This window comes from Pteropus alecto, unplaced genomic scaffold (genome assembly GCF_000325575.1).
Source record: "Pteropus alecto unplaced genomic scaffold, ASM32557v1 scaffold95, whole genome shotgun sequence".
In the NCBI taxonomy this organism is placed as follows: domain Eukaryota; kingdom Metazoa; phylum Chordata; class Mammalia; order Chiroptera; family Pteropodidae; genus Pteropus; species Pteropus alecto.
Genome location: NW_006441071.1, coordinates 19,972,999 through 19,998,364, shown reverse-complemented (window position 1 = coordinate 19,998,364; position 25,366 = coordinate 19,972,999). Strand labels below are relative to the sequence as shown.

At 31.6% G+C, this 25,366-nt stretch overlaps 1 pseudogene; it reads left to right on the top strand.

Moving 5' to 3' along the window:
- The first annotated feature begins 12,172 nt into the window (after positions 1-12,172).
- On the top strand, positions 12,173-12,291 carry LOC112485022 (annotated as a pseudogene).
- Positions 12,292-25,366: the final 13,075 nt, after the last annotated feature.

Here is a 25,366-nt window from a genome sequence, read left to right as displayed (position 1 = left end):
GGTAATTCTATTCTTAATTTTTTGAAGAACCTCCATTCTGTTTTCCTTAGTGGCTGTACCAATTTACATTCCCACCAGCAGTGTATGAGGGTCCTTTTCTTCACAGCCTCCCCAACACTTGTTATTACTCATTTTGTTGATGTTATCCATTCTAACAGGTGTGAAGTGGTATCTCATTGTGGTTTTGATTTGTATTTCCCTAATAGCTAGTGAAGTTGAGCATCTTTTCATATGTCTATTGGCCATCTGTATATCTTCTTGGGAGAGTGTCTGTTCCAATACTCTGCCCATTTTTTTTAATTGGATTATTTTGTTGTTGTTGTTGTTGTTGTTGAGTTGTGTGAGTTCTTTGTATATTTTGGACATTAGGCCCTTATCGAAGGCATCGTTTTCAAATATTTTCTCCCATTCAGCTGATTGCTTCTTTGTCTTGTTGATGGTTTATTTTACTGTGCAGAACCTTTTTTAGTTTGATATAGTCCCATTCGTTGGTTTTAGCTTTTATGTACCTTGCCTTTGAGGTCAAATTCGTACAATTTTCTATAAATTCAAGGTCCATGAGTTTAGTACCTATGTTTTCCTCTATACAATTTATTTTTCATGTCTTTGATTCAGATCTTTGATCCATTTTGAGCTAGTGTGGTGTATGGTAACAGATAGCATTTAGTTTCATTCTTTTCCATGTGGCTTTCTAATTTTCCCAGCACCATTTATTGAAGAGGCTTTCCTTTCTCTATTGTATGTTTTTGTCTCTTTTGTCGAAAATTATTTGCAAATATATATGCGGGTTTATTTCCGGGCTCTCAGTTCTGTTCCATTGGTTTGTGTGTTTGTTTTTATGTCAATGCTATGCTTTTTTGATTATTGTCACTTTGTAGTATAATTTGAAGTCAGGCAGAGTGATTCCTGTGGCCTTATTTTTTTTCTCAGGATCGCTTTGCCTATTTGGGATCTTTTGTGCTTCCATACAAATCCAATAATTTTTGGTTCTGCTTTTTTAAGAAAAATGCTGTTGAGATTTTGATGAGGATTGCATTAAATTTGTATATTGTTTTGGGTAATAAGGTCATTTTAACTATGTTGATTCTTTCAGTCCATGAACACAGAATATTAAAAGTGTTTTAAAAGTATTCGTTCATTTAAAATTGCTTGTCATCTAATGTACAAATACAAATTGGTAAATGTGAAGTTGAGATTCACAAATTCTATCTTCTCGCTTTATTAGTATAGTAGTTCTGAATTTGATATTTATGGTAAACATTATTTCCACCACATCAGAATTTCAGTCCATATCAACCATAAAATAATTCATTTTTACAAGCATTTTAAATTTTGTCATATCTATACATACACAGGCACACATGTGTTTATATGAAAATATATAGGTCTAGGTCCTAATTTCCTCTTTTAAAAACACCAGTCATATTAGATTAGGGCCAAACTTATTTTAATTTAATTACCACTTAAAGACCCTATATCTAATACAATCACATTCTGAGGTACTGGGGGTTAGGCATTTACATATGAATTTTGGGGGACAAAATTCAGTCCATTACAAGTATAAACCCAGAAGTAGAATTGCTGGATCATATGGTAATTTAATTTTTATTTTTTTGAGGAAACTCCATACTATTTTTTTATAGTGGCTGCACCTTTTTACATTCCCACCAACAGTGGACAAGGGTTCCTTTTTCTCCACATCCTTGACAATATTTGCTATTTTTGGTTTTTTTGATAATAACCATCCTAATGAGTGCGAGGTAGTATCTCACTTGGTTTTGATGGGCATTTCCCTAAAACTGAGTATCTTTTCATGTGCTTGTAGGCCATTTGTATTTCTTTGTAGAAATGTCCGTTCAAGTCCTTTGCCCATTTTTAATTGGATTGTATTATTGTCGAGTTGTTAGGAGTTCTTTATTATTCTGAATATTAACTCCTTATATATATGATATGCAAATATATTTTCTCATTCTGTAGGTTGACTTTTCACTGTGTAATGTGTCCTTAGATGCACAAAAGTTTTTATATTTGATTTAATGAGATTTATCTATTTCAGTTTTTGTTTCTTGTGCATTTGGTTCCATATGGAAGAAATCATTTCCAAGTCCAATGTCATGAAACTTTTCTCCTATGTTTTCTTCTAAGAATTTTAGTTTCAGCTCTTACATTTTACTCTTTGATCCATTTTGAGTTAATTTTTGTATATAGTATAAGGTTAGTGTCCAACTTCATTCTTCACATGTGAATATGTAATTTTTCTAACACCATTTGTAGAAAACCCTTTCCTCCATTGAATAGTCTTGTAACCTTTTTTTAAAGATCACTTAACCATATAGAGCAGCAATACTCAACCTTTCTAGTACCAGGGACTGGTGCTCTTATGAGAATCTAATGCCTGATGATCTGAGGTGGAGCTGAGGTGGTAATGCTTGCATAGGGGAGCAGCTACAAATACAGATGAAGCTTTGCTAGCTCACCCGCAGCTCACTTCCTGCTGTGCAGCTTGGTTCCTAACAGGCCACTGACCAGTATGGGTCCACTCCCCGAGGTTGGGGACCTCTGATAGAAATAAGTTTTTCCTGGGCCCTTATTCTATTCCATTAATCTATACGTCTATTTTTATTCTAGTATTACACTGTTTTGATTACTGTAGCTTTGTAACAAATTTTGAAATCAGAAAGTGTGAGAACTACATCTTTGTTCTTTTTCAAGATCGTTTTGGCTATTTGGGGTCCCTTGAGATTTTGTATGAAATGAGGACAGATATTTCTATATCTGTAAAAAAAATACAATTGGGATTTTGATAGAGATTGTATAAATCTTTTTTTTGATGGATAGTTATTCTATTTTTTGTTTTCTAACACAGTTCCTAAAATTTAGAATAATTTCTAATTTTATTAGTTTGTATATTGTCTCTCTATAGGAGATAGAATGTTAAAGACACAACCAGGCAGTAAGAAGTAGCACTTCTGAGAAGGTTAACATAAAGGGAAAAATAAAAGACTTGGTCTACAAGTCACAAAAGTTAGGAAAAAGTTGATATACATTGGTATTAGTCTGCTCAGACTACCACAACAAAATATCACAAATTGGGTGGCTTAAATAAGAAATATATTTTTTTCATACTTCTAGACAGTAGAGGTTCAAGACCTCTTCAGAATTGGTTTCTGGCGAAGTCTTTTCTCCCGACTTGTAGAGAGCTGCCTTCTTGCTCTGTCCTCACATAGTATTTCCTCTGTACTTGAGAGAGAGAGTTCTCTAGTATCTCTTACTGTTCTTGCAAGTTCTATTGTATAGAGCTTCACTCTTATGACCATAGTTGACCATAATTACCTTCTTCAAGGACTTATCTCAAAATAAAGTCACTTTGGGCTTCAACATATGAATTTGGGAGAAACACAATTCAGTTCCTAATAATATGGATTGGAAAATAGAGAATAAAAGAGACATGTTACTAACAGATAATGGCAGCCCTCGTTGAAATGGTGGCATCTACTGCTCTGGACATAACTGGTAAGGCAGAGGCATAATGGATTTCCAGAATTTATTAATAAAGTAACAGAGTTTATTCAGTGTCCAAAGCTATGAAAAGCAAGCTTTTATGAATGAAAAGACTAGCTTCACTCATTCAATGGCATCTAAAAAATGGCACATAACATAGTTTTGCTTATTTAAAATAAACCGATAAGATGGGAATAGTTATATATTCAGACAGTCAATTTACATTTAGAAGAAGATGTAATTCTAGGGCATTTTATGAGATTACAGTAATAATATCTCTTTAATTTAGAATAAAATATTTTCAAAGCTTCCTGAAAATACAAAACACTAAATCTTTAGTGATATTACAGTGATAAAAAGTGAGCCAGTGTATAAATCAACTGGATGCTGGAATAATGACTTATTTTTAAAATAAAATTGCTCTAGGCTCCTACAATCTCTTAACTTCCAAAAAAACTACAGCAAAAGTTTAAAATAATTAGAACTACTTGGTATTTTGGAGTGACATTGCATATGAACGAAATTTCTAAATTGTTAAAAGCAAATTTGGCATCTTTACCTTTATAAAATGTGAGAAGACTCTATTCTAGAAAAATAACTGTCTTCTAAAACTATATTAAATAGCTATGTTATTTGAAGCAATACCACATAAATCAGAAATCTTTTCAAACAGCATTTAAAAACTATCATTTCTTCACTAAGGTTATGATTTTAAAATAGTATTTACCATTTTTTCTTAAATCTAATTTCACCGTATTACTATTTATGTAATGTATTTATTGATTTACTTGTTTGTTTGTTTTAAACCATCCTCAACTATTATTTGGAAAGTGTGTCCACTTAAAGTCAATTGGTTCATCATCTGGAGTGACACTATTCTTGAAAACTCACTGATAGTAAGTTCTAGCTTCACTGTTTTGGGAGCAAGTTAATTTCCCTGTATTTCACTGACATTGATAATGAAGTTAGTGAAGGGCAGCTGGCTTGCAAGCAGGTCATTGTATAACAAGAGTATTAGCATAAGATGGTGGATTATAACCATAACCTGATTGAAGACCTGAGAGATAGTCCAAATCTTTCACTTCCAATGAATATGACTTTTGGGAAGTGATTTAAATTACCCTCAGTTTTACTTTTAACCATTAAAATGGAAATTATAAAATAAAATGAAATGAAAATGGTGGTAATACATGTTCTACCTATTCAAAGGGATGTTGTAAGGACCAAATGGCTGTGAGAATGCCTGGCATAGAGAATTTCTAATATAATTTATTGAAGAATATATTGTATAAAACTTATAAAGAGTTTAGAGACACATGGAATTATAATTTTTGGTTAAGATTATTTTTGTTTCTAGAATGACATTTTGATGTATATGAGGAGACAGTGGCTTCATCTGGCATACAAAAATTATGTCTTTTCCAGTTTTGCCAAATATTCAGAATTTGAAAATCTAGTATTTCTTCATATCAGTCATCTAATGTTCAGCAATTCATCCTCAAAAGTATATATGTAATATGTACTGCATACTGCTAGGCAAGAATGATATGGAAATAGCCAGAAATACCCCCTACTTTCCATTTACTCTCAAATAAACATACTAACTGTGGATAACTAGGACTAGACTTTATCATATTTGTTTAAAAATAGCAAATAAATATACCAGAAAACAGAACACATGCATCCTCATCTCCTTCCTGTGACTAACGCTTCTTGTATAGCTTTGGACAGCTTATCTGACCTTTTGATAATTTGCAATTCTATTTAAAAATGGGAGGAAATATCATGATTCATAACCCAAAAGAAACAGGATTTTCTTAAGATCCCTTCAAAAATTTCAGATGCTTAAAAGTATTATAAAACATCTAAAACTTCTACAAATTTTAGAAGAAAGTTTTCTACAAATTTATTCCTTATTATATTTTAAAAAGGGTACATCATCCAAGAAGAGGTATTCTTGTATTAAATATTCATTAGAAAAAACAGTACTTTCTATACTGTCTTGGTACATCAGCCATAAGAAAAATCAACACTATTAACATGAGAAAATTAAAATAATCAAAACATACATTTTAAAATGTAAATTCATTTATTTTATTACATAATCTAAACTCAGAATGCCTCAAACCTGAGTACTCTCTGACAAGTGAGTTTACAAAGCGAGATTAGCTCTGTACCAATGACATGAAATTTTGATAAAGTAAGTGATTAAGTTACTGGGAGGGAAGCTGTTCTGAAAATAATGGATAAAATCATTATAATTGTCACACATAAATTATTTTGTTTATAATAAAATGCAGTTGAAGAAAGATAAGGCTGAATCAGTTACCAGCATATGTTCTTGCATCTCTTGGGCAGTCATTTCTGGAGGGTGATTAGCAAACTGGAATGTTTTAATTTGAATTGGCCACGTTTCTAAAACTGGATCATGAACATATGCGGTCAAATGATGAGACAGTCTCCTGAGAATCAGGAATCATGTATTCTAATTCGATTTTAGCTAGTGTCTTAAAGTTGCAAATTCTATCTGCAGTTTTCATTTTTCTGGAAGAATTATTGAAATGATAAGACTGTGGGGTATTATGTGATCAATATTCTGACATTGGCATTATAAGAAAAATGAATTATAGAGAAAAGCAGTAGAATGAGAGATATGACATTTTGCCTGATATTGCCATTTCTAGCTGTGTGAATAATTTACCTTCCACTTTCCCATGATTAATTACTAGACAATCTTTTGGGGGTCCTGAAGCTCCTTATTTTATGATCCTTGATCATATAACCTCCAAAATGAGGAAACTCATTTTAGGATTATTGTGAAAAACAAATGAGCTAATGAACATTTAGCATAGTACCCAAAACATAGTAATTTCTCAAAAAGAAAAAAAAAGGTTAAAAGTTAGTATTAATAGCAGGCACTCACTAAACATCAATTCTCTTCAGAAATCTTATTACTTAATCTCAAAAATTTTAGTCCCTCTTCTTCACATATTATATTTAAAAGTATATCACTGTCCTCTAAACCTATCAATAATCATTACATATGACGGCACTTTATTTTTTGCCATAATCTTATTATTTTAAAAGAACCCAAGAATGTCTGAAAGATAACAAATTCTATTAATTAATTTAGGAATGAACCATGAACTAAAAAAGGATGTATAAAGATTAAAAGATTAGATGATAAATAAACAAAGAAACAAACAAAAAAACTGCCAGAGGTTGAAACGAACTGTTTTTTAGCCTATGATGTGGCCTTTCTTAAAAACTAAGTAGTTATTGGCTATTTTGTCCTATATAGGTATTTTCACACCTGAGGTCTCATAAATTATATCTCATTTGACAAATGTGAATATAGGTTTCTGATAAGTTATTTTTAAACCTGCTTTGGATAAGGTGGAGATTAAAATAGACGCCAAGGAAAATTGTGGAATTTTTGGTCTCAGTCTATAATTAAGAAGAAAAATCTGTCAATTATAGTTACAACCATTTCCAAAGTACATAGTTAAAAATTGCTATGACTCTGTCTTTAACAAAGCAAAACAAAAACAAAAACCTAAATAGTATTCTTGATCATTAGTACTCCATACATCTGTGTTTAAAATGCTTCTACGGTTTTCTGCCTTAGGATGCAGGATGGAAGAAGGAGCATATTCAGATCCCTATTCTTCCACCCAAAATTTTTTAGAGTCACAGAAAATATACCCCCCAAAATTAAAAATACAAATTTTATTAGTTCCATAAAGAAGAAAAGGAGCAGCCCTGAAATAGAATGTTTGAGAAAATGCTTAATATAAGTAATATAGGTTTAGACTGAAAGAAATCAGAAAAGAGGTAAAGAAAATGTAAAAGATGACACTGCAGCATTTGATGATACCATTAATATCATCAAAATGAATCTACCTAAATGAAAGTATGGGGGACTGAGATCGAGGTGAACTAATCTGCTGTGTTAACTCCAGAGAAGCCATCAGATACTGAGGACTAAGGAAAAAACATCAAGTAGATCATTTAATACACCTGTTACCTCAGTTTCCAGGGAATAATTATAGTGTCTACCTCTAGGGTTATCGTTACAATAACTGAGTTAATAGGCATAAATTATTTATTATTGTTGTTATAATTATTACCTTAGATACAAGGCTCTCCTGCTGTGTATTTAATTTTCAAGTGGTTAATAATTTGGTCAACTTACAGTTATTCTTTTCTATTTCATTGGAAAATTAACAGAAAATTTGGCCTTTCAAATATCTTTTTAATGATTTAAATTTCATTTTGCAATGTAGAAACATGATTACATTTTGTAAATCACATGTACTTATTAAAAATTTATGCTGAGTGTTCATGATTGCTACATATCTATTAAATTTTATTAATCAACATTGTTATTTTTTTGGTTTATCTTATGGATGTTAATGCTATCATACTATGTTTTAATTTACACTTCTGTGATCACTAATGATGCTGTGCATCTTTTCATGTGTTTATTGACCAATAGACATTGTCCTTGGAATATTTCTGTTCAAATCTTTCGTTTTTGTTACCTATCTTTTTAGCAGTTTTACTAGAAAGAGTCAAAATTATTTACAAGTATCTTGCTGCCTATACCAAAGTCAATAATAGAAATAAGAAAGCATCCTATAAATTACTCAATTAATCCAAAAGAAGGCAGTTAAAATGGAAAGAAAAAACAGATGGGAAAAATAGAAAACAGCTAGCAAAATAGTAGGCTTAAACTCAAACATTTCAATAATTGCATTTAAACTAAACTATTTAACATCTTCTTTAAATAAAAGACCTAAATGTACTGGGCAAAAATAAACTTTAAGTATAAGGACACAGATAATAATATAGATTATATTAAAAGCAAACATATGGAAAAGGCTATATCATGCAAACACTAGTCAGTAGACAATATAAAGAAACAAAATACTTTCCAGAGAGAAAAATGGAAAATTCTTAATGATAAAAGAATCAATTTATAAAGAAGACATAGCAATCCTAAAGGTGTCTCCGTCTGATTAGAGAGCTTCAGAATACATGAAGCAAAAACATACTGAAAAAAGAAACAGACATATTCACAATTATACTTTGAGAATTCAACACTCATTTCTCAATAATTAATGGAACAAACAGAAAAACTGAAGGTAAATAGACCTAAAAATCCATTCAACCTACTTAAACTAATTGGCATTCATTGAACACAATGCCCAACAACAGTAGAATACCCAAGTGAACAGGAAATAGTCATTGAGATAAAACAAATTCAGGACCATAAAACAGGTCTCAATAATTTTTTTAATGGCTCATATGGATTATTTTCTTTGACTGAAACAATTAAATTAGGTATGAGTAATTGAAAAATATCTAGAAAAATATTTAATATTTGAAATATAAACAGCACAATTCTAAATAAACATGGGTCAAACAAGCAATTATTAGGAAATTAGAAAATATTTTGAATTGAATAAAAAAGAAAGTACACAAAAATTTATGGTTTTGAAGGGATGTTATCATCAAATAGTGGAGCAGAGTGCTCCAAGAAGCATTTCTTCCACTGAAGCAACCATTAAGCTGGCAAAAATTGACAAGATCAATTTTTTGGAATCTAATAAAAATTACAGTGAAAGTTGCAAGATTCAAAGTCAACATATAAAATAAACATATAATAATCAGTTGTGTTTCTATACACTAACAATAAAATACTTGAAAAAGAAATAGGAAAACAATCTCATGTATAATAGCACCAAAAAGAATAAAGTACTTATGAGTAAACTTAACTAATGAGGCAAGATATTTGTGTACTGAAAACTGCAAAACACTGATGAAAAAAATGAAAGATACAAACACATGGAAAGATATCCCGTGTTCATGGATTAGAAGACAGTATTATTACAGTATTCATAGTACCCAAAATGGTTTCCAGATTCAATGTAATGCCTATCAACATCCTAATGTCATTTTTTACAGAAATAGAAAAAAATTCTACAATTTTTATGGAACTACAAAAGACCATAAGTGGTCAAATCAATTCTGAGAAGGAACAAAGCTGGAGGCATCTCAGTTTCTGATTTCAAAATATATTATAAAATTACAGTAATCAAAACATGATAGTACTGGTAAAAAAAAAATAGATTCTGCAGCATAGGTTCTGATTATATGTCTTTCTTTTCTAATTTTATTTCTTCTGATGTCTGATTTTATTTATTTGAGTCTTCTCTCTTTTTATCTCAGTCTAGCTAAATATTTCACAATATAGAAAATCAACAAAACTAAAGGTTGACTATTTGAAAAGATCAACAAAATTTACAAACTTTTCTTTAGACTGACCAAGAAAACAGAACACTCAACTTACTAAAGAAGTGAAAGTGATGACATTAATAAACCATACAGAAATACGAGGAATATAAAACTAGGAAAAACTGTACACCAACAAATTAGATGACATGGGTGAAATAAGTAATTTCCTAGTGACACACAAATTATCTGAACTGACTCAGGATGAAATAGAAAATCTAAACAAACATATAACAAATATGTAAATTGGCATTCAAAAAGTTCCAAACAAAAGAAAAATGAAGACCAGCTACACTGGTGATTTGTAAGACTCAATAATATTAAGATGTCAATTCTATTCATATTTGTCTATAGAGTCAATGAAATTCCAATCAAATTTCCAACAGGAGTTTTTCTTTTAGAAAGTCATAAGCTGATTCTAAAATTCATACTAAATTCATTCTCTCTAGCTTCATTGAGTTATAATTGATCTATAACATTGTGTAAGCTTAAAATGCATAACCTATTGATTTGCTACACTTATATATTACAAAATGATTGCCACAATAGTATTACCTGCCATCTCCATCACATTACATAATTATCTTCTTTTTTGTGGTGAGGACATTTAAGATATACTCTCTTAACAAATTTCAAGTATATAATACAATTATTAACTATAATCATCATGCTGTACATTAGATTCCCCAAACTTATTCATTTTATAAGTGAAAGTTTGTACCCTTTTACCAACATCTCCCCATTTTTCCCACCCCCAACCTCTGGTAATCACCATTCTACTCTGTTTCTATGAGTTCAGCTTTTAAAGATTTCCCATATAAGTGATATCATACAGTATTTGTCTTTCTTTGTCTGGCTTATTTAATTTAGCCTAATGCCCTCTAGGTCCATTCATATCATTGCAAATGGCAGGAATTCTTTTCTTTCTCATGGCTGAAATGTGTATATATGACATCTTTATCCATTAGTCCATTGATAGACACTTAGGTTTTTATATATCTTGGTTATTGTGAATAATGCTACAATGAAAATGGGAGTGCAGATAACTCTTTAAGATCTTTATTTCATTTCCATAAGATATATATCCAGATGTGGGATATATATATCCAGATGCTGGATCATATCGCAGTTTCATTTTTAACTGCCATATTGTTTTCTATAGTGGCTACACCAATTTCTCTACCCACCACCAATGCACAAGAATTCTCTTTTCTCCACATCCTCACCAATACTTGTAATATCATCTTTTTGATGATAACCATTCTAACAGGTGTGAGGTGATATCTCACTGTGGTTTTGATTTGCATTTCTCTGATGGTTCGTGATGTTGAGCACTTTTTCATGTACCCATTGACCATCTGTATGTCTTCTTTGGAACAAATGCCAATTCAGTTCCTTTGCTCATTCTTTAATTAGATTTTGTTCTTATCGGCTATCGAGTTATATGAGTGCTTATGTATAAATATGTGTGTGTATTTATATATATGTGTGCGTGTGTATGTATATGTATACATGCACACGTATATATAAAATCCCTTATCAGATATACAATTTAGAAATATTTTCTCCAATTTACTAGGTAGCCTTTTCATGTTTTTGATTATTTCTTTTGCTAAGCAGACATAAGTTTTTTAGTTTGATATGTTCCCACTTGTTGATTTTTACTTTTGTTGTATTTGCCTTTGGTGTCATATCCAAAAAATCATTAAACTTTTTTCCTATGTTTTTTCCTATTTTTATGAATTCAGTCTTATGTTTAGTCTTTAATTTATTCCAAGTTAATTTTTGTGAGTGGTGTTAAGATAGGGGTCCAATTTCATTCTGCATGTGGTTATCCAATTTTACCAGCATCATTTTTTGAAGACACTATCCTTTCCCCATTGAGTATTTTTGACTCCCTTGTCAAATATTAGTTGTGAAAATTTATTTCTGGGTTCTCTATTCTGTTCCATTGGTCTATATATCTATTCTTATGCCAGCATCATACTGTTTTGATTACTTTAGCTTTGTAATATAGTTTGAAATTAGGAAGTCTAAAGACTCCAGCTTTGTTTTTCTTTCTAAGGATTTCTTTGGCTATTCAGGGTCTTATGTGATTCCATACAAATTTTAGGATTGTTTTTTCTATTTTTGTGAAAATTGCCACTGTAATTTTAATAGGAATTACATTGACTCTATAATTAGCTTTTGGTAGTATGAACATTTCAACAGTATTAATTCTTTCGATCCATAAACACAGAATGTCTTTCCATTTGTTTCTTCTTCAGTTTCTTTCATTAAAGTCTTGCAGTTTTCGGTGTACAAATCTTTCAACTCCTTGGTTAAATTCATATGGAAATTTAAACAATTTTGAAAATGAAAATAGTCCAAGAATGTCTACGGCCATGCCACCCTGAACAAGCCCGATCCTGTCTGATCTCGGAAGCTAAGCAGGGTCGGGCCTGGTTAGTACTTGAATGGGAGACCACCTTGGAAGACCAGGAACTGTATGTGTAAAACATAAAAAATAAGGGTTTGTAAGCTGATGAGTTCCTTGCAATCTATGAGGTCAACTAAGGGTTTTCTCAATGAAAAAATTAAAAAAAAATGGAAGGAAGGAAGGAAGGAAGGAAGGAAGGAAGGAAGGAAGGAAGGAAGGAAGGAAGGAAGGAAGGAAGGAAGGAAGGAAAGAAAGAAAGAAAGGGAGAAAAAGAAAATAGTCTGAGAACAAACTACCTGAATTTGTGATTTATTGTAAAGCTAGGGTATACTAAAAAGTGTAATATTTGCAAAAGTCAGACATACAAAACAGTGACAGAAAATAGAATTCACATATAGATTTATGTACATTTTGTTAATTGACTTTTAACAAAGAGGCCAAGGTAATTCAATGGACAAAAGATTGCCTTTTCAACAAATTGAGCTGAAGCAATTAGATATGCATAAGGAAGAAAATGAACCTCAGCTCATCTTACACCACCCACACACACACTCAGAAAAGGGGAGAAATCTGTCTGATCTTGTTAGGCTAAAATTTCTTGGAAGGGCACAAAAAGTATGTAAAATAAAGGAGAAAATTGTAATACTTAATTGATTTTATCAATCAGAAAAATAAAATGAAAAATGCTCCTAAAAATTTACTATTAGCAATATCAATAGACAAGTCCCAAAAAGGCGCGCACACACACACACACACACACACACACACACACACACACACACACGTTAGGTATAGATATATAGATATACAGATATAGATATTTTCCAAGAATTGTTTTCCAATATATATAAAGACCTCTAAAATCTCAAGAATAAGACATATAATCCAATTTTAAAAATGGGTGAAATATATGAACAGATACTTCATATAAAATAATATATAAATGGCCACTAAGCACATGAAAAGATGTTCAACATCATTAATCATCAAGGAAATACAAAAAGTTAAACCACAGTAAGATACAGTATATATCCACTTCACTTTTAATTTGGGCCATTAGAATTTTACAGACTGACAATGAGTATTGTCATAGATGTGAAATAACTGGAATCATCATATATCGCTGGTGGGAATGTAAAATGGCACATCCTTTATGGAAAACATTTTGACAGTATCTCCTATACTTATCACATGACCTAACAATTGTGATCCTGAATCTTTACCCAAGAAAAATGAAAATATATGTCCACACAAAGACTTATACACAAATGTTCAGAGTGGCTCTGTTTTTTCTAGTCAAAATTGAAAGTAATACAATTATCAATAGTACATCCATATTTTTGACACTATCAGCAAAAAGAAAATGCAAACTACCATTATATACAACAGCATAATGAATCTCACACACATTATGTTGAGCAAAAGAAGCTGGCAGAAAAGAGTGCATATTGTATGAATCCATTTATATGAAACTTTAGTTAATACCAAATTAATTTACAATGACATCAAGTATGTCTTGGGTTGTCTGGAGCCAATGTTGTTTGGGAATTGCCTGCATAGAAGAAGGAAGAAACTTCAAAGGACAATAAAGATGTTCAATATCATGTTTATGGTGGCAGTTGAATAGCTATATATATTTGTCAAATAAGTACTGTTTTCCTTCAGCAATGTTGATAGGCATTTTACCTACATTAGTCATCAGAAATAATTATCTACTATATGTCTTCTCTGTGTAGTTGAGGTTCTTAATTTGTGTTCTCTGAATGAGCTCTAAAAAAAAAAAGCACCTATAGTGAATTATGAATATTATTCCTCATATTTAAAAAATTGGCATCTTTATATATAATGTTCATCCATATATTGTTAGGTAAGCTCTTGCCCTGCTAATAACTTTCCAGATTAGTAGTTACTAACCTATCTTTATCTTTTTAACCTAACAAATGCCTGTTATTAACACTCTTGATGTTTTTATGTATAATTAAGAATGCTGAACAAGATAGAAAGTCATAATTTTTTTTTTGTTCCAAAATAGTTATGTAATGAATGCGTTGCAATGCATTTTTCTTCTCAGAACCTCATTTTCCTCATTTGTCCATCTCCAAATCATCTTCAAATATCTATGAATCTGTCTTTTTTCCTTTTCATTTTAATAACGTGTAAGGTAAAACATTAACAGAATATAATATACATAGTGGCTCCTATATTTAATATAGTGGCTCCTATATTAAATCATTCTATTTAGCAACTATTACTCTTTCTTTTAATGAACCATCTCGATCTCAAAATTTACAAAACACCAATGTTTTCATCTATTGTTACCTCATTATTGGTAACTATATAGTGGGTACTCTAAAACATGTGTCTGTAAAATGATTATAAACTTTCCATGTGAAAGTTACAGTAAAATCTATGTGTGCAATGATGAAAAAGATAAATATTTTTAGTTTCTGTTCTGATTTTTATCTATTTTTTTCTCCTATTTTTCTAATAGATTACTTAGTTCTCTCATACAGATTATTAAAAATACAACATTTGGAGTATATGCCTATATTCTAGGAAAGTAAGATATTACTCAATATTTCAAATTTTTAAGAAAAATTGGGAAATGCATTTGCATTTATTGATCTCTTATCTAACAATGAAAGATGTCCTAATCATGACTAAGGAGAATCACTTTTATTTCGTGAGGGGGGACATTGGCATACATTTTCATTATCTGGAGACACTTTTGTTTTTATTTATTTTTAGAAAATATAACATTTACATCTCATTCTAAATTCTTTTGAGTATTTTTTAGTTTTTGTTTTTGTTTATTAAAGAACAAATAGTTTAAGACAGGACTGATATCAAAAGTCATGCCCTGGCAAAGGTAGTTTCCCCAGGAGTGTCAGGTGTTCGTTCATCAACCCTGTGACATTTAATGGAGAAATTGCAGCATCTCTTGGGGAAAACAAAACTAAACTAAACTAAACTAAACTAAACTAAACTAAACTAAACTAAACTAAACTAAACTAAACTAAGCTAAGCTAAACTAAACTAAAGAACTTTACCAAGTAGAATGAAAGAATGAATGTACAAATTTAGGAATTCCTAATAACTTTTTTCTTTCTAATTTTTTTTCAGTCCAAGACATAAATTTTCCTAACATACTTTCTGACACATACTGGCCTGGGACATAGAAAATTGAAGGTCAAATTCTGGACTACTGTCCCAAGAAAAAATCCTGCATTCAAAGGTCCAGTAACTGTCAGTAACATATCCTCTAATGCAAGGAACAAAAGCATTTAGCCCTCAGCACATTCTGCATGAAATACTTAGCACTCTCCTTTGATCCAATTCAGTACTTACAGGGAACATTTTTACTAGCATCTCAGGAATGCTGTTATTGGAAAGGTGTTACTTCAGATGAATTACAGCTACTAGATTTAATATACATTTTGTATATTAATAAATTAGGAGACTATCTTATAATCTTTGATCTCTTGTGAATTTGATCTATGTGAGTCAGCCTCTTCTAGATTTTGATATATTTGTCACCTTTGAGACATTGATAAGACTTAGAAGTCTTATTATAAGCAACTATGCAGTGTTTTAGCCATATTTCTTTGTTTCCTACTTTCTAATTGCCCTTTACTCAATCCTCTCTAGAAAGCTAACAGTATACTGACCTAAGAAAGTATTTAGCTGAAGTTTAAAATTTACATATCTATGACATTTTCCAAATATGTTTTAGCTTGTTCTACTTACAAAGGTGAAAAATATTTTATGAATGGTATTAAAAAGTATAAGAGTATTTCCAAGGAAACTGGAAATTACCTGAGCCAGTCTTGCTGTTTAGATAGCTGAAATCATATTTATGTCTTTAGAATGTGTATTATTCTCCCAGCTGCCCAGAAAAATATATGATTTAAAGACATTTAATTAACATTTATTTCTTTGGTTAACTCACTAGGGGGACAGGGACCCAGTTTTCGAGATAAAAATAATCTGTTGAAATACGTTTCTTTCAATAAGACCTTTAGTGCAGTACTTCAACGGAACATAGATTTTTTTTTTTTTTTAATAGTTGAGTTATAGACTCTTGGAAAAAGAATTTATAGAGGAAATGCTGACACAACTGTAGCTCCTGTATGGTGGTGTGAACTCACTGCTATAATAATTAAGCAATTAGGCATGACAGAGAGTGTAAGCTTCCTGAGATAATCACACCCCTGGGGCATTGCAAGTCATGATCCAAAGATAAGTGTTTTTAATCTCCCAAGGGTGTGATTATCAGATGATAACCACACCCTCTGGAGAAGACTTATGACTCATAAAAAATCTTTACTATAAAAGAAAAAATGATTATACTGCTGTATGCAGATGAAGCTGGCCATGGAGACTGCTGTGTTTGCCACAAATTAATTAATAAATGCAAAATATACAATATCCTAATAGTTTTGGGTATTGATCCTGAGGACTGGTTTGTTTTCTCATTATTGTTATATATATAGACTTGAAGAAAAGACTTTTCACTTCCCAGCTGCAGGAAGAAATGAGTGATCGATTAAATTAATCATAAAGATCATATCACCAAGGCATTCTGTTGACAAAGTCTTACCAAGTGTATACTAAAACTTAAATTACTTACTTTAAAGTAATACTTAATTACTCACTTTAAAGTAAACTTGGTCACTTTAAAATAATGAACATCTTTATTTAAGAGAATTTTGTATTTTAAGCATCCATTTATTCATTCACTTATTTCATTCCAATTCCCAATAAGCACATGTGAAGCAACCATTCTGAAGATATAAAGAAGTTAAAGGCACATGTTCTGATTATGAAATGTAGGCAAAAATTATTATAATACAATGAGAAAAGTATCATCATAGTGGTGACTAAAATGGACTGAAAGAGCAAAGAAGAAAGTGGGTGATCTCAGTTGGAGAAGAATAAGAAGGCTTCATAGGTGAGAAAATATTTGATCTGGATAATAATTATAGTAGCTACCACTTGCTGAGCATTTGCTGTGTAGAGTATGGTGCTCAGCATTTTACTTTCATATTCTTATTTTAATCCTCACAACTGTGTTAAAATAGATGTTATGTTTTCTTGTGTTGCAGACACAGAAAATAATACTCAGAATGATTAAGTGCCAAACTCAAGGTCAGATAGCTACTCAAAGACATACTAGAACTAGGAAAATCAAGTTGCCTCCAGAACATGTACTCTTAACCAATAGGCTTTATTGCAAAATATAGTTTGAGTTGCATCCTTGTTTATTTCAGATTCCCACATAAGGAGAGGCATTCCAGGAAGAGGAAATTCACAATGTAAAATGGGCACACTCATAAGGGCATGACATATTTGACTATTCTCTGCAGTTGGAGTCTATGATTCATGGGTGGAGAGAGTGATAGGAAGAAAATTTGGAATATTCAAACTTGCATTAAAGTTGGTCCAAGTCATAGAAGAACTTCGATGCTTTGCTAAGCAGTTTGCAAGACTGTCCTGAACAAACTTGCCTTACTGATTTCAAGGTCAGTCAGACTGGTCAGCAAGCAGTAAGAACTTTTATCCACCAAGGTCAGAAGCATTTTCTGGGAATCCATATGATTTTGACAGCTAGTATAAAAGAGATGTGAGTCAGAAAGGTCCAATTTTGTCCTCTATAGAAATAATTTCTTATTGTAGTTTTGCAAAGCCCATGTTGGATGACTTCAAAATTTGCAAAGAAAGGAGAGGCAGTGGGAAAACAAAATTAATTTAGATTTGAAACTAAACATAAATTGCATCATACATTTGGGACACAAAAATTGCTGCTCTAGAACCTAATTATAATGAAAACCCTGTGAGAACTAAACTTGTAGCCATGCTGAAAATTATGAAAATAGGCATAGAAAGAATATACATATAAATAAGCAAGGACTGATATTTGCAAAATGACAACCTCCAAGAGAGATAAAGCTGTGTAACCTAAGGGATCTGCCTTTGAGGAGTTTGTGATCTGGGTGAGAGACAAAACATCAAGAGCTGTCTGGCAAAATATCAGGATAAATGACAGACAGTTATATATTATTAACTATTCTCTGGAGTAGATGGAAAACTATTCGTCTGCTGGGTTTTGGAGTAGTAAAAATTTAATAGCAAACAGTAGAAATCATTTACTTGATGTTTAAAATGGGCCTTCGCTTACTATAACTTAAATAGCATAGTAGTTTAAGCCAGTCAGGTATGATTTTTAATCCTGCTTCAGCACATATTTATTACCCATGTGAACTTCTACTGATTTTTGGGCTCCTGAATTTCACTGTCCATTTTGTAAAACATAGTCAATAGTTCCCAAATCATAAAGTGGCACAGTACATATGAAATGATATGTATAGAGTTTTGGTGGCCAGCACGTGAGAAGCCTTTATTAAATCAGCTATTATGATACTGCTAATGATAATTATATGGTAGACACTGAGATTTAAAGATAAGTGAGAAATAATGACTCTTCTTAATTGAGTAATGGTTATGCCACTTATGCCAGTCTCTGCATGCTTCACTATCCATTGTTGTTCTGTGTGCATCTCTGTAAACAGCCCCTTCATTAATCATTTGGTTAAATACTTTGGAATGTGACATCTATTTCCTGTTGAGACCCTGATAAGATATGCTCCCTAATGTAATTTAATATAAAATGTACCTTAAAAACTTTAACATATTTTATATATAAAAATCATGTTTATCAGTTATTTATATTTGGTTAATTACCATTTTAGGATGCTATGTGATGCTCACTTGGGGAGTTTATTCCTCTGGCACACATATGTGGACATCAGCACATTCTCTGTTTCCCTGGCTGTCAGGGTCCACAGAGGGTTTCATGTTGAATGGGTGTGGTTCTTACAAAGGAGCTACAAAGAACCACCTTTATCTTGGTGGAAGCAACCTTCAAAACATGTTTTGGTTCTCCTTCATGGAGTCTATCTTCTCAATCTGTAGACATGGAAATAGAGTTAAAATTTTGAAAGAGAGACCTTTAGTTCAGATTTTAACAACCTTGATACCGCCCTCATGACAAATTCCTGAAAACTTCAGCTCTGCTAACTCAAATGAATCCTGTCCATCATTATTCTGTCTTCATTGTATGTCTGCTACACATTTCATTTGTGCTTTCTTAATTAAACTTCCCTGAAAAGGCGATAACAAAGCCAAATAATAGGGTTCAAATCTGAGATCTCCTTAATAGTAACATTTCAGAATTCCAGAAAATTTATTTATTTGGGCTTCTGGAGTTCTTAAAAAATCACTGGGTATCTCTTTAATAGATTAATTTTTGGAAAGAAAATGTAAAGAATGTGCAAATTATGAGAAGGTTACTTAGCCACTCTGAAATATGGTTTCTTAATGTGTAAAATGAAAATATTGCCTAACTTACAGTGTTCCTGAGAAATTAAAACAACACCTAAAGGACATGTCAACATATTGGCACAGAAGAGTTCAACAATTTAGAGCTAATATTATGATTATTATTTTGATAATACAGATATCTTCTATTAACTTTTTATGAAGAAGTTTGCTTGGATTATTTATTTATGTATGTATTTTATTTTATTTCTTTTTTTATTAAGTTTATGGGGGTGACACTGGTTAATAAATTATATAGGTTTCAAGTGTACAGTTCAAGTGTACATCATCTGCATATTGTATTGCATGTTCACCACCCAAAGTCAAATCTCCTTTTTTCACCATATATTTGACCACCTGTACCCTTATCTACCTCATCTCCCCCTTCCCTCTGGCAACCACTATACTGTTGTTTGTATCTATAAGTTTTTGTTTGTTTGTTTGTTTGTTTGTGGATGTATTTTAATTAAACCGTTGCTGTCTCAAAAGTTGAGTTGGTGAGGTGAAGAAGGATAATCCCAATTCAAATGAATTGTCAGCTTTAAATGAGCCCTTGGAATATATCACTCACTATTTTAATCACTTTACTTTTATTATCTCATCTGCTGATAAAAAAATTGGAGATAGGTTGTGTTATTTACATTTTATATGGAAGAAGCAGAGTTAAGTGATTTGCCAGTGTTCATGTGACTAGTAAGACTAGAGTAGGATTTGAATCCAGGTAGTCTGACTCCAGAGCCTGATTTCTTAACCAATAGGCATTCTGCTTCCCAAGACCTGTGGAGATCCTTAGAGAAGCAGGAGTTGATATACTGCCTAAGAACAGTGGAAACTGAAGTCAAAATTACTAAACTGAAAAATATAACTGCTAAAATCTTTTAGAGAATAAGACAAATGAAAACATTAATTATTACTTAATATCTGTATTTGGGTAAATAGACACAATTATGTGGTAGTTCTTAACTGCATCTTTAGTGTCAAGCACATAATAAGAAAACTGTTTCTTTTTTCAGATATGATATTAGGAAGACCATTGGTAATAGTATATATTCAAAGGAATTTCAAATTACTTCAGTTGCTTAATTAAAGACAAAATTTTTCTTATCTATTTTAGGTCAAGAAAATGTGATTGGAAGCTAGAAAAGGAAAATTATTATAGAATCTAACCTTGCATATCTTTTTAATCTGCTGTCTTTTTTTAATTTGCCCAGATCCAGATAAAATGTAAGCATACTACTATACAATTTCCCAGATTCTGAAATAAATTAATGGTTAAAGAAGAATTAAGGAAATTTTTCATTGGCTGAAAAAATTGTGGTTTAAAAGTTTTGTAGCTATTTTATCTCAACAGCTAATAGGACACAAATACATTTTATTTTGTTTTATTTTAATGTTAGTGGATAAAAGCAGAGAATGATAAATATTTAATATAGGTTGCATGAATAAAAAAATCTTATAAAAGGGGTATTTTTAGGCTATTTAAGCACTATAAGTGAATTGAATGTAAATTAGTAATTTCCAGAGACTGTGAGGAAAGTAGCCTGGGAAGTGACTGCTAAAGGAAATAAAGTTTCTTTTTGGAGTGATGAAGATATTTTGGGTTTAGATAATGATGATAGTTGTACACCTTATGAATAAACTATAAAAATAATACTGAATTGTATACTTTAAAATGGTAAATTGCATGTAAAAATAAGTGGATTACATCACAATTTGTTAAATAATACAAAAAAAAAGTCAATTATTTTAAAAACCCTTGGATGTGAAACACAGGACAGGTTACAGAAACAGAATTTTGGAGCTGGAATCAATTAACACAACTTACGAAAATTAAATAAAGTTCATGAAGCCCAATAAATTGGAGGAATGAAGTTAATTTGTGGCTTCTCATAATTCAAAGAGAGTGGACTCAAAGTGACCACATTTTCCAAAACAAAAAAGAGGGTACTCTAATGAGTGCAATGATTGCCTTGGTTCTTTATGTACAACATGGTATTGGAAATACAATTTGGATATCCATCTGTTATATCTGGAATATCCAGATTTCAAGTACTTAGAGACACAGCAGGACAGAATGTTTAGACTACAAGTATTCTGGATCATCCAAAGTTATGGATTCATATCTCTCAGTTAGAATTCTTCAGTGGCTGAAGGCAACTGTAACTAAATACAGAAAAACAAGCAAACAAAAGAATAAAATAATAACATAATATAGCAAATGGTGTTAAAGGAGAAGCTGAAAAATTAGGCTTCAGGAGAGAAGAACCAGGGACACCCTCAGAAAGATGTGTCCGGGGAACTCAAATGTGTCCTAGAGGGTTTTCTTCTAGGAATTACCTTGGATAGAGATCTAGTCACTTCCCTTCCTTGTGTCACTGCTTAAGAACTGTATTCCTGGAAGAAAGAACATTTAACCATAATTTAATCTTGCAGAAAGTAAAAAATTACTTGGATTTACAGTCCCACCTTGATTGTATACAATGGAAGAGTCATTTGCCAAGATACTCTTAGTAAATGACTGGGAACAGGAAACAGGCCATGGAGAGCGACCAATGTCAACCAGAGCCACCAATCTTCAAATAGCTCAACACAACCTACTGGTATAATGTGGAAGTTAAGAGCTAACCCTCTTGCATTCAAATTCTGGCTCATCCTTATATAAGCAGTGCCACCTTGGATAAGTTATTTATCTTCTTCTTACTTTAATTTTCTCATTTGTGAAATTGGGGTAATATTACCCATCTCTTAAAGCTGAAATTTAGCCCAATATCAGGTACACAATAAGGAATTTACATTTTGTAGTTATTATCATTGACACATGACTAATATACACAATATACATATATAATATAAATATTTATTACAAAGTACCTATTTAAAATTTTAGAAGATTGTGGAATAGTTATTTCTTGTCAATAGAAATAATAATAAATCAGAGAGATATAATTATATTCACTTAAAAAGATTAGTAATTTTCCCCTAAATCAGATTGTACTACGCAATTTATACAAATTATCCAGCTTTTCTTGTAATTCTATACAGAAGAAATATTTAAAGTTATTCTTTAATTTGAGAAGGCCTTAACTAAATTCAAAGTATTTTCTTATTATTTATGTTTTGAGCTGATGTTGATTTAGTTCAGAAAGCAAATTTCATAGCATTAGCATTTACAAAATCATTTATATTCCAAAGAATGTCATACAGGTATCATACATTACAAGATTTAGTTGGGGCTTATAATATTAGCCTAGTAACAATAAGAATCCATAAATTCACTAGGATCATTTATCATTACTACTGTTTTAACAACAAACTTGACAGAATGGATGTCATATAGGAGTCAATTTTCAAATAAACATGATTAAATAAACAACACAAAAAGTAAGAAAAACGCAGTGGACAACCTGTATTTTTCAGTAAATTTATTTGTTGACATTCTTTTTAAGTTTAGTGGAATCTTTACTTATGTTCTTGAAAAAATAATCTCCTTTGGTGACTTCCAAATTCTTAGCCACAGCTGAAGGTCTTGTGTCCTTGCAGAAGAAAAATCAAGCACCTCTTTCTAAATTTAGAGAACTAACAAAAATATGGCCATATCTCTACTTTCTGAGTTCTTCCCAACATACCCTCAGAGTCAACACCTCCATTACTGTCTTTCTACCATTCATAAAGACGGCATTTGGAGGAGCTGTATGGGGTGGTTTTCACTGCATCATATCAGTTAGAGTTCAATCATGGAAGCAGAACCACCATGAGTGTTCTAGAATAAGAATTTATTATAAAAACTGTCTTACACAAACAAAAATCCAAGAAAAATCCACTAACTAGCTCCAGCCCTGGAGAATGAAATGAAGCAGAATAAATCCAGGAGGTGAAATGAATTTACTCGAACACTTATACAGAACTTCAGTAGTTGAAAAATATGATGTATTATAGAAGTAAAGAATGATTTAAAACTAGAAGTCAATGGCTCTAAAAAACAATGATAATTTAAACAATGTTATACACTGGACTTTGTTACATCTGAGTAGCACCGGCCATTTTCCTCCAGGCATTTACAGAGATTGCCACATCCAATGGCCACATCCTAGTTGCTGCACAGAAGACCTGAGAGAAGCCATAGAGATAGATGTTCAGTTGCACGACAGTGAGATGAGAAAACTCTCTCCCACTTTGTATTTTGTGTTACATTCTGTGAGTGGTTCCCATGTAGGGCTGACTAGGTTCTCACAATTCCTCACGAAAACTTGTCTTCCTGCTCCTATCTATAATTCTCTCTCCATACTGCGCAGATACCAGAATAAGGGCATGGATTTGCAAACAGACCACATAGTGTCCTCTTTAATCTATACTCATCTTTCTCTTTGCACCCCCTGTACCAATGACATTTAATTCTCTGAAGCAGCATAATCTCATAGAAATGAAATGAAAGTTAAAGATATAGTTTAAACTTTTAGTCTTTAAAGTGTTAACTTTTCCCTAAAAATGTAAACAGAAACAGAAATTTAATAATACATTTTATTTAACTCATTATATTCAAAGTATTATTTTAGCATTTGAAATATAAAAACATAAAAATCATTAATGATGTATTTTAGACACTTTGTACTAAATTTTTGAAATTCAATGTCTCCATTTGGACTAGCACATTTCAAGTGCTCAATAGTCTACACGTGACTCCTGGAACCGTATTGGACAATAAAACCCTAAAGAGCCAGGAACACCATTCCACCTATTTAGATACTAAAATAATTTTATTTTCTCATCAAAATTATGCTTTATATAGATTAAAATAGCAGAACAATTTCTAGGGAAATAGTAGTAAATGATTATCACTTAACGTAACTTTTATTCCTCAGATAAGTGAATATTTTATTTTCTCATTCATATATTGCTTTTGATATCTATTATTAACATTAATATAGTAAATTCAAGGCTTCAAGAGAAATCATAGGACAGAGAAATCTTTAGCTATAGGAAATAGCTGGATGCTTTTGTAATTTTCCTTAAAGGGTAGAATCTAAAGTTCTTCCTACTCAGATTTGCTCATCAACAAATATGTCACAAATGACAATGTCTACTGGTGCTAAATCATTATTTTATGATAGGGGAATAGCTCCACCAACCCATCTCAAAATGTGAGCAACTAAGTTTTATTTTTAGACGTTTATATCTTGCTCTGTATGAGCTTAATCATTTATTTAAATCCTCAATCTTGTGACTGAGAACTAATTTTTTCTATGAAAAGGGTTCAAAAATGAGAAATAATTATAAATAAAATGAAGTAGTGAGGCCTTTAAAAATCACACTTTTAACACTACTTTACAACCATACCTGTTGCCAATAGGTCATGCTGAATGTTAATGATATGCTATCTCCAAAATAATGACCATTTCTTTGTGTGTAAGTTGAAGATGGTGACATGAGGGAAAGTATCAGTTTAAAGACAGAACTATAGACTATACAATCAGTAGTTCTTAAAGTGACATATATTTTGGCTTTTTATCCTTCATACTGTGTTTTTTTTTAAGGAAGATGAAATCCCTGCCTTTATACATTTAGCACTTGCTTGATGCATTATGTGGAAGAATTTGTGGAAAGAAGCACAGATGCCTTCCTTGGCCATATGATCTGGACCTTTAAATTCAATCTAGAGAAATAAACATCCAGAAAAGTTTAATTTATTTCCTACTCATATATGTTTTACTTACATCGTGCAAAGGAGACTTACACTGCCAGCTCTTTCTAAACTAAGGAGCAGTGTATATTGCT